Below are 11605 nucleotides of genomic sequence, written 5' to 3' on the forward strand. Positions count from 1 at the left end.
CTTCTCCAGTCTTTCCTCTGGTGTCCCTAGCCCATTCGACCCTCACTTTTGTCAGAGACCAGGGTAGGTGGCTGCAACTAAAAATGTATGTGTTGGCCCTTTAAATTACTCTTTGTATCTTCAGCCACTTGTCTCTTGCAGATAACAACCCTGCCGCTTTTCACAGCTGGCTGTTGTCTGTGTACTTTATGGGCTCTGGTGCTGTAGGCTGGGAATCCCTGCTTATGGTTTAGACTTGGCTCTTCTAAGGGGGATCACCCTGGCCGTTTCAATATCCTTTTAGTGCTACCACCTGTGGGCACCCCGTCCACCTTCTCGAGTCTCTACTGCACGCCTTACCAGTTAGGTTATGCTAAAGCTGATTATTCTGTTTGTCTGAGGTTATAAGGCTCTTCTCTTGTTAATTGTTCAATTATTTGTTGCAGTTGATTTCTCCACAATTTAGTTGTAATTCCAGGTTTGTCCTGGGTGGAGGTCAGTGTGATTTCCACTCACTCCTCCGCCATCTTGATTCTCTAGACTGTGGATATTCTTCTGGTCAGTGTCCTCTGAGACATTAGACAATTAGGAGTCCAAGAACTGGGAACTGGGTTCAGAGCTTGGTAAACTAATATATTCAGCCTATGACATTTTTCCAGAAAAGTATCAGAAGATACTTCAGCAACAGTGGATTCAATGCAACCACCTAATGATTTCCTTTCATAGCAGCTGAAGTATGTTATCTTTTCATACAAAAACCAGGAGACCAGATAAGAACAGTATCTCTAAACCTTGCCAGTTTCTGAACAGCCCTGAAGGAGGGAAAACTTTTTAATACTGCATCTTTAAACCACTCATTACCTTTTCATACTTCTACCTCCTCAAAAATCCTACTAAAGACCACCTCCACAGTTAAATGGAAACATTCCTAAAGACTACATGGTAAGATAGCTTGTTGGAAGACAAAATACTGTCAATGTGTTTTATCATAATATTGATTCAGACAGAGACTTGAATATGTAGTTAAAGGTTCCAGGAAATGGTAATTAATTAACTTCTAATAGTGGAGTTATGTAAAATGAATCATTTATTCATTCATACAGTCATCTCAAAAAGGAGTCTTCACCAGTGATCTCAGGCTTTGGAACCAGGCTGACATGAGTTAGACTTGCATCTACTTCCAAGGATTGTAGCATCAGACAAGACAATTAATTGCACCTTAATTTTCTCATCTGTTTAAATGTGAGTGAGACAATACATAAAATTAAACAAGATAATTGAAGTAAACTGTTTAATGCAGTACCTGACACAAAGTAGACAGCCCAGTAATAATGAGCTTATTTCTCATCTGATAGTTATAAATTGCCTTCCATATGCAAGACAATACACAGCATGACAAGGAGTGGAGTAACATAGGGACTCCTGTCCATGTATCTCCAAAACCATGTATCTGGAAACTTGAATCAGAATGAATAAGTCCCATGAGCATTTTTCATTAAAGCATACATATTTATGCCAGTGCTGCTTTATTCTCACACAAACACTGCTGAACACATTATTCCTTCTCTAGGACAGGAAGTCTTTGACTTTTATACTCTAACCACTACTACACGACTAGGGGGCAAAATAGATTTTAGAAGAAAAGTAAAATATTGGTGACTCTTATTCTGCTCCCAAGAAATAGCATGATTCATTTCTATGCTTTCAAATATGACTTGTCATTAATACTAAGAGCATTAGAGTGGCTTCAATGCTTAATTTCATAAAATAATTGTGCATATCCAAATGAATAAGAGAGAAACAACCAATCTTTTTCTCATCACTTTTAAAATGTTTTTATTGTTGTTCTATTACAAAACACAGTTACAAAAATGAGATTAGAGTCTTTAAGGAAATAGTTGAAGTATGAGTTTAGGTTTTATATTCAAGTCTTCAAACAAATATTACAAGGGAGTCATTTCTTATACTTTAATTATGAAATAAAGAAATATCCAAAGGAGTGAGAACTTTTTTATTTCTAAGAACACCAGTTTAATGAAAAAAAAAACCCAAAAAACTCATTTCCTTAAACCAAATGTTTTCAAATAACTTGCTTTTAATATTTTAACTTTTTGGAATAAAATTAGTTTACTAGTGTGAATACCATAATGATTTCATGCTTTATAAATCTATTTCCCAGATGGTATTTTCTCCAAAACATTTAGAGGAAAAATAATAATTGAAGTCTGAAGAAAATTTCTACCATAATTTGATCTTGCATTCTTACAGATGAGAGGGTTTCTCAGTGGTGGTGTTCAAGTTTTAGTTTTGCATGTGGTGAAAGCCTAAACTTTCTAGTTAGGCTATGCTACAGTCAGGTAAAAGTTTATAGATCTACTTTCATAAGACCACTAATAAGACTATCCTGACATATATAATTTTAAATATAATCTCTAATTGTTTCCTAGTTACATGGTAACTCAGGTTCCCATAAGAAAGCAGGTCCAAACTGATATGACAGGATCAGCTAAAGAACAGAGCAGACTCAGAAAATAAAAGAAGAAAAAGGATAGGAAAAGGAAAAGAAAAATGAAAAGAAAGGAAAAGAAAAAAGAAAAGAAAAGAAAAAACAGAACAGATTTGTAAGGAGAGAAATTGTCCTCACTACAGATTATGATAATCAGGAGAAATGTTCAGTCTCCAGAACACATTCTCAACTTCTAAGAATTTGAAAATCACAACACTTAACTGGAAACTTTCCACTCCAATGGGTTAATGAACAGGCTTATTTCATGCTTTAAACCATTTTTTTTCTGTATTTTATAATGCATTTTTACACCAGGCTCCAAATAGTCCACTTCAGCACTCATTACTAGAATTATACATTCCAAGGTTGAGACTGAGCATAGATTAAATTTGTCTGTGGCATTTGCAGAACAATATTTTCTCTTGCACTTTTAAATGCCTTTTAGCCATAAAGCAGTAAACCCTAGTGACAGATTGAGTGATAGCAACTAGCTATGTTCTTTTTCCAGCATGTATTTTCTAAGATGTTGCTTTTAATTAGCTCCACAAATTCAAAAAGGTGCAGGCAGGCCCCCTTTATGCCAGAGCTCAAGAAGTTATATTTTCCTCATGACCCTTAGTATTCTCTTTTTCCCCATGTGCCACAAAACAGGTCATGAGTGCTCTGAACTAGCATGTCTCCCATAAAATAAAATGATGAAATTCAGGCAATGAATTCATACTACCAAATCTCTGTCTCTAAGACAGCTCTTCCACTCATCACTTCTTGCAAATTAAACAGAATGAGTACAACAAAGAATCAGATTCAGTATTCAGATAACACTCATGTTGGCAGAGTGTTATATCCAGGGCTTTTTTCCTGTTTGTCTTCTGTTGGGTACCCTAGCCATGGTTTGAAAAAACCTATTTAGAAACAGAACTTTTGAGTATTAATGGTGGTTTCCCAAATCTAAGTGCAAAATTGCTATCATCTCTCTATTCATCTGTTCATCCATCCACCCTCTCCACTTTTCCTGTACCAGTACTGCTCCTCAGCATCACTACTCACATATATGGAAAGGGTAATGTATTAATATAGCCTTTCATTTTCAAAACAAATTATTCCTAAAGGTGGGTCTCATAGAATACATAGCTTTACATATATGTAGGAAAAATAATTAAAAATGAAATATTTGCATATATGTGCCCTCTGATAAATCTTTCTAGAAAAGAAAAAAGGTAACTTGTAGTTTCTAGTAATTGGGGGAGAGGGCAATGATGCCATTAACATGGCTTTAGTTCTGATAGATGTTCAAAAAATTTATACAGAAGCACAAAAGACCCAAAACAGCCACAAAAATCTTGAGAAAGAAAAATAAAGTCGGAACAATCAAGCCAGCTGATATTAGATTTATATTCCAAGGCCATAGTAATGAAAACAGTATGGTATGGCATTAAAACAGACATGTAGATCAATGGAATAGAATACAGAGCCCAGAAATAGATGCACACCATTATGGTCAATTAATATTTGACAAAGAAGGCAAAACATAAAGTGCTATAAAGAAAGTCTATTCAACAAAAGGTGCTGGAAAAATTGGAGGGATACATGGAAAAAAAATGAAACTAGACTACTTCTTTACACCATACAAAAAAATAAGCTGAAAATGGATTAATGACTTAAATATAAGACTTAAAACCATTAAAATCCTAGAATAAAACATAATAAAATCTCAGACATCTCTCATAGCAATACTTTTCTCTGATATATCTCTTCAGGCAAAGAAAACAAAAGAAAAAAGAAATAAATGGCAACCAAAATCAAACCAAAAAAGTTTTTGCACAGCAAATGAAACCATCAATCAAATAAAAAGACAAACCACTGAATGGGTAAAAGGGGTCAAATACATGGTGACAGAAGGAGACTTGACTTGGAGTGGTGAACACAATCCAATATACAGATGATGTATTATAGAACTATAAACTTGAAACCTATATAATTTTTAACCAATGTCACCCTAATAAATTCAATAAAAATAAAAATTTAAAAAATAAATGGCTTTAGTTCTCTTTCTTATATGCATGTTGTAGTATACAAAATACTGAGAAGATGTAAAGGACAAAGTAGGTTAGGACTATGCTCTTAAGGAATGTTTAATAAAACAGAAATCATAATAAAGACACATAAATAGTCCCAAGTCACATAATTCAAATATTTATTTAGCTAAATGAATAAAGTAATATAAAGTTATACACATGACAGTGGTTTGTTTCCTGGAAGGAATAGTATTAAAATGCATTAAACTCAATGAGTTTTAAAACAGTCAAAGTGCACTGTGGTAGCAAGGAGATGGCATAACATTTAAAACTGGTGAAATAACTTACACGAATGATCAAAAGGAGCAAATAATCCCTGGAGGAGAATAAGTACATTAACTTGTGCAGCCTCTATGAAATGCAGTTAGCTAGTTCCTCAAAAGCTAATCCAGTAATTCCATTCTTAGATGCCAAAAATGAAAATAGGAACTTAAATATTTACACACAGCTATTCAAAATGGCATGACTGACAATAGCCAAAAGCTTGAAATGACCCAAATAGCTACCTAGTGACTAGATAGACAAAATGTGGTATTAACCATAAAATGGATATTATTCAGCCATAAAAATGGAAAAAAAGGAAGAGTAAAATCAACACAATGTAGAACAGGAAGCCCCTGGCTCTAGTTATCCTCACAAAAATACTGGTAAGCAGCTTTCCACAGATAAGACCACATTTGTAAAAATCCTGGAACATGGGAGTTAGTCTGAATGAAGCACTGCCTTAGAGCAGAAAAGTAAAACAGGAAAGGCAACATTGGAAGAGTAAGAGAAGCCGTTTCACTTTTACCACATTGCCATTCCTCAAGAACATCATGGCACCACATCAAGAGGAATCCCCTGGGCCTATGATTTCTCCAGTGGATTAAAAAAAGAGCCTGAGGCAGACATCTAGCTTTCTGAGGGTTCCAAGATACGACCCATAAGGCAAACTTTGGTCTCTTTTCATGGGGAACACTTTAAAAATTGGTAGGGCTAAACCACCTGGGGTCAGCTGAAAACAAGGAAGGAGTGAGTTTCAGAGCTACCAGTGCACAGATCTTGGTGGTGACACCACAGCCCTGTCAGCATCCTCACATGATCAGAGACTAGCCATCAGCTCTTTCAATCCAAAAATCTGAGCTGGTGGGCCAGTCTTGCCAGGAGTACAATAAGTCCTTCCTGGAAGACCAGCTGTGGAAGCCAGCCTAAGGCTCTAACTTATTACAGAGCACAGACAGTGACCCCCACCAAACCACAAAGGACAGTCAGTGACTCTACCCAAATGTGGGATCCCAACAAAGAAAATCCTAGAACCAGGTGGCTTCATAGGTTGAATTTCACCATTTAAAGATTAACACAGAAACTTCTTAAACTGTTCAAAAAAATCGAAGAAGAGGGAACATATACAAACTCAATTTACAAAGACAGCATTATCCTGACATTAAACAAGATTATGACACTATAAAAAAACTATAGGATAATATCTCTGACGAAAAACACAAGATGCAAAAATTCTGAGAAAAATACTAGCAATCAGAATTCAACAGCACATTAAAAAGACCCATGTAATACATACACAAACATATGCACAATTAAGGGATATCAGGAATAGAGGTGCTCTTGGACGACATCCAGTCTAGTGACATTCAACCTGTATATAAAGTATGTCCAGAAAATTTCCAGCCATTGTTAATATAATGAGAATGGTTTGTGCAACATGGATGTAACCTGGCAAGCAAGGAGAGTGGACTAGAGTGCACATACATGAACAATGACAATTTCACTATACTAGTCAGTGGAGGTGGTAGATGCCATTGAGGGAGCAAGTGTACTGTGTGGCCATCACATTCAAAATGACTGAGGGAGTATAACAATGAATCTACATCAAATTTTGAATCAAGCTTGAACATTTCTCCATGGAAACTATTTAGATGATTCAGAAGGCCATAGGTATGGGTACCTGGTGATTGGCAGCTTCATCACAATGACATGCCTGCCTACGCATCACATCTAATATAGAGTTTTTTTGACAAAACATCAAACCACCCAGGTGATTCAGTCCCCCTACCCCCCAGATTTGGCACCCTGTGACTTCTGGCTTTTCCAAAAAACTAAAATAACATTTGAAAGGGAAACTATTTCAGACCACTGATGAGATTCAGGAAAATACAATGGGACAGTTAATGGTGATTGGTAGAACTGTGTGAGGTCCAAAGGTACGTACTTTGAAGGGGACTAAGACATCATTTTCTTTAGTACAATGTTTCTTGTATCATCTTCAATAAATGTCTCTTTTTCATATTACATGGCTGGGTACTTTATGGACAGATATCTCTCTCTCCTCGCCTCCACACTCTCTCTCTCTCTCTCTCTCTCTCTCTCTCTCTCGTGAAAACTGGATAACCATATGCAAAAAAAAGTGTAGACCCCTATCCTACACACCACTCAGAAAAATTAATTGGCAATGGATTAAAGACTTCAAAGGAAAATGTAAAACATTAAAACTACTAAAAGAAAACATAGGAGAACATCTCTATGACATTGATCTTGATAATGACTTTTTAATATGACACTAAAAACACAGACAACAAAAGAAAAAATAAACACGTAAAACTATATCAGAAGAAAAACTTTCTGCACAACGAAGAAACAATCAACAAAATGAAAAGGCAAACTATGAAATGGGAGAAATATTTATAAACCATATATCTAATAATAAGAGGTTAATATCCAAAATCTATAAGGAAATCTATGAGGACACATAAAACCAAATAATCCAATTTTAAAGTCTGGCAAAAGATCTGAGTGGACATTCTTCTAAAGAAATGATGCGAAATACAAATACCATATGATCTCACCTATAATTGGAACCTAACCAACAATACAAAGATGCAAGGAAAATAAGACCAGCAACACTGAAAGGAAAAGAAACTAACAGAGACAAGAGGAAAGGAGGGAGGGGGTGGGGAAAAGGGAGGGAAGGGGAAAGTCAAGGAACATATAGCAAGGACTCATGGACAAAACCAAAGGGGAAGAGCTGAGGGAGGGAGCGAGGGAGGGGGCAAGGGAAAGTGGTGGGGGGTAGGCAGAGACAAATGTATTTGAAAAAATAAAAAAAAATGTTTATAGAAAAAAAAAGAAATCATACAAATCACCAACAGGTAGATGAAAAGGTGTTCAACATCAGTAATCAGTAGGGAAATGCAAGTTACAACCACAATGATATCTGACTTCACACGAGTTAGAAAAATATTATTATCAAAAAGACAAGAGTTAACTAGTATTGGCAAGGATATAGATAAAAGTAAACCCTTGTGTGGTGTTGGTGGGAATGTAAATCATTGCAACCATTATGTAAAACAATATGGAAGTTCCTCAAAACAAAAATAGAACTACCACATAATTCAGCAATCCCACCTTTGGTTATATATAGAAAGGAAATAGATGTAGGATCTTGAAGAAATATCTGCATATCTATAATCATTACAGGACTATTCACAGTAGCTTAATGAACTTGGAAAGACATGGAAAATATTAAGAATCCATCCACAGATGAACAGATTAAGAAAATGTAGTATATACATGCAATGGAATATTATTCAGCCACAAGAAAGGAGAAAAGTTCTACTATTTATGATCTATTGAATGAACATGTAGAGCATTATGCTAATTCAAATGTCAGAAAAAGATAAATATTATATAGTTTCAATTATGTCTGGAATCTAAAAAAGGTGAACTTGTAGGAGCAGAGATTAGAAAGGTGGTTACCAGACACTTGGGCAATGGGGAAATGGAGAGATGTTGGACAAAGGATACAAATTTCCAGAAATAAGATGCATACATTTTGGGTATCTAATGTACATCATGGTGATTATTGCTAAAAATACTCTGTAATATACTTGAAAGTTGCTAACAGAGAAGATCTTATATGTTTTCACCAGAAAAAGTAATGGTAATTATATTATGTAATTGGAGGCACTACCTAATGCTACAGTGATAATCATTTTGCAATATGTAAGTGAATCAAATAAACATGTACACCTTAAGCTTACCCAATGTTATATTTCAACTATATCTCAATAAATCTGGAGAAAGATATACAATTTTATTTAAAGAGGTGGGAAATTAATGAATAAGTTCTGGAAATCTTGTATAGAGCATAGTGACTACAGTTAATACTGTATTGTGTATTGACATATTCTGAGGGTAGATTTATGTGTTCTAAGCACACACAAAAAATGATATCTATGTGAGTCAGTGGATGTGTTAATTAATTTTATTGTCATAATCATTTTGCATATATAAGTATATGAACTCAACACCTTACACACTTTATTTTTTAATGTTTTATATATTTATTCATTTATTTTTAATGTTTTATTGTGTATGTGATTACAGGTCTAATTTTTCTGCCTTTGATCTCCTGCACCTACTCACCCCCCACTTCCATAGCCAATGCCTGCACCATTGTCCAAGTCCATGAATACTTCATATATGTTCTTTGACTAATCCCTTCACTTTCTACCAGTCAGTTCTCCCTAAGCCCTCCCCTCTTACAGCTGTCAGTCTAGTCCATGATTCTGTGCCTATGGTTCTATTTTGCTCATTAGTTGACTGTATTTATTAGATTCCTCTATTGAGATTATATGGTACTTGTCTTTCACTGACTAATTTATTTCATGTAGCATGACAGTCTCCGTTTCATTCATGTTGCCACAAAAAGTAGGACCTCCTTCTATTTTCTGCTGCGTAGTATTCCATTATGTAAATGCACCACTATTTTTAATCCACTCATCTACTGATGGGCACTTAGGCTGCTATGAACATAAGGGTACATAAATTCTTTTGAATTAGTGTTTCAGGATTCTTAGGGAATATGTCCTGCAGTGGAATCACTGGGTCAAAAAGTAGTTCCACTTTTAATTTTTTGAGGAAATTCTATACTTTTTCTACAGTGGCTGCACCAGTCTGCATTCCTACCAACAGTGGACCAAAGTTATCTTTTCTCCACATCCTTGTCAGCACTTATTATTTGTTGATTTATTAATGAAAGCCATTTTGACAGGTATGAGGTGATATATCATCATGGTTTTAATTTGCATCTCTTTGATGGCTAGTGATGTTGGACATTTTTTTCATATGTCAATGGGCCATGTGTATGTACTCCTTGGAGAAGTGTCTATTCAGGTCCTTTACACATTTTTAATTGGATTATTTGTTTTTTCTGGTGTGGAGTAATGTGAATTCTTTATATATTTCGGAGATCAAACCCTTGTCTGAGGTATCATTGGAAAATATGTTTTTACCATATTTTGTTTATGTGATGTATCACTTTTATTGATTTGTGAATATTGAGCCATCCTTGCTTTCCTGCAATAAACACCTCTTGATCATGCTGTATGATTTTTAATGTATCTCTGGATCTGGCTTGTGAATTATTTGTTGAAGGTTTTATCATTTATGTTCATCAGAGATATCAGCCTGTCATTTTTTTCTTTGCTGAGCCTTTACCTGGTTTTTGGATTAGGATAATACTGGCTCCATAAAAAGAGTTTGAAAGTCTTCCCTCTCCTTGGATTTTCCGGAATATTTTGAGAATATTTTGGAATGTTTGGTAAAATTTACCTGTGAAGCCATCTGGTCCAGTGCTTTTGTGTGCCAGGAGTTTTTGATTACTGCTTCAGTTTTGCTAGTTGTTATAGATCTATTCAGGGTTTCTGCTTCTTCTGATTCAGTATTGGAAGATTGAATGTTTCTAGAAATTTATCCACTTCACCCAGGTTGTCCAGTTTCTTGGCATGTAGTTGTTCATAATAATTTCTTATAATCCTTTGTATTTCTGTGGTATTGGTTGTTACTTCTCTTTCATTTCTCATTTATTTGGGTACTCTCTCTTCTCTTCTTAATGAGTCTGTGAAAGGTTTGTCAATTTTGTTTATCTTTTCAAAGAACAACCTCTTGGATTCATTGATCCTTTGAATTGTTTTTTTTTTTTTAGTCTTTGTCATTTATCTCTGCTTTCATCTTGATTTTTACTTCCTTTGTACTCATTTTGGGCATTGCTTTTTGTTGTTTCTCTAGTCCATTTGTATGTAGGGTTAAGTCATGTATTTGAAATTTTTCTATCTTCTTTAGGTAGGCTTTGTATCCCTATGAACTTCCCTCTCAAGACTGCCTTTGATATGTCACATGGGTTTTGAGGTGTCGTGTGTTCATTTTTGTTTGATTCCAGATACTTTTTGATTTCTTCCTTGATCTCATTGTTAACTCAATCATTATTTAATAACATGTTATTCAGTTTCCAAGTACTTGAATGTTTTTTAGTTTTTCCCTTGAGGTCAGTTTCTAGTTTCAGGCCACTGTGATCTGACAAGATGCTTGATATGATCTCAAGTCTCCTGAATTTGTAGAGGCCTGTTTGTGTCTTATCATGTGGTCTATCTTTGAAAATGATCCATGTGCATTTGAAAAGAATGTATATTTTGCTTCTTTGGGGTGAAATGCTCTGTAAATAACAATTAAGACTATTTGATCTAGAGTGTCATTCAATGCTACACTATTCTTGTCAATTTTTGGTTTAGACAATCTATGCGTTTTTGACAGCGGAGTTATAAAATCCCCTACAATGACTGTGTTGCTGTTGATACCCTTCTTGAAGTTCTCCAAGAATTTCCTTATAAATTTAGGTGTTCCTGTTGGATGCATATATTTTTACAAGGATTACATCCTGTTGCTGGATTACTCCCTTAAGTATTATGTAGTGACCTTCTTTGTTTCATGTTATGGCCTTTGTTTTGAAGACTACTTTGATATAAATATTGCAGCCCCAGCTTTTTTTATGTCTATTTGCTTGGACTATAGCAAATAGATATATTTCTACACTTTCCAACCCTTCACTTTCAGTCTGTGTAAATGTTTTATTCTGAGGTGGGTATCCTGTAGACAGCACATATGTGCATCGTGTTTTCTTATCCATTCATCTACCCTATGTCTTTTTATTAGAATATTTAATCCATTTACATTTAACGTTATTATCGATAGGTATTTATTTATTGTTATTTTT

Source organism: Pteronotus mesoamericanus, unplaced genomic scaffold (assembly GCF_021234165.1).
Source record: "Pteronotus mesoamericanus isolate MK-2021 breed Mesoamerican mustached bat unplaced genomic scaffold, CSHL_Meso_final scaffold_12, whole genome shotgun sequence".
NCBI lineage: Eukaryota > Metazoa > Chordata > Mammalia > Chiroptera > Mormoopidae > Pteronotus > Pteronotus mesoamericanus.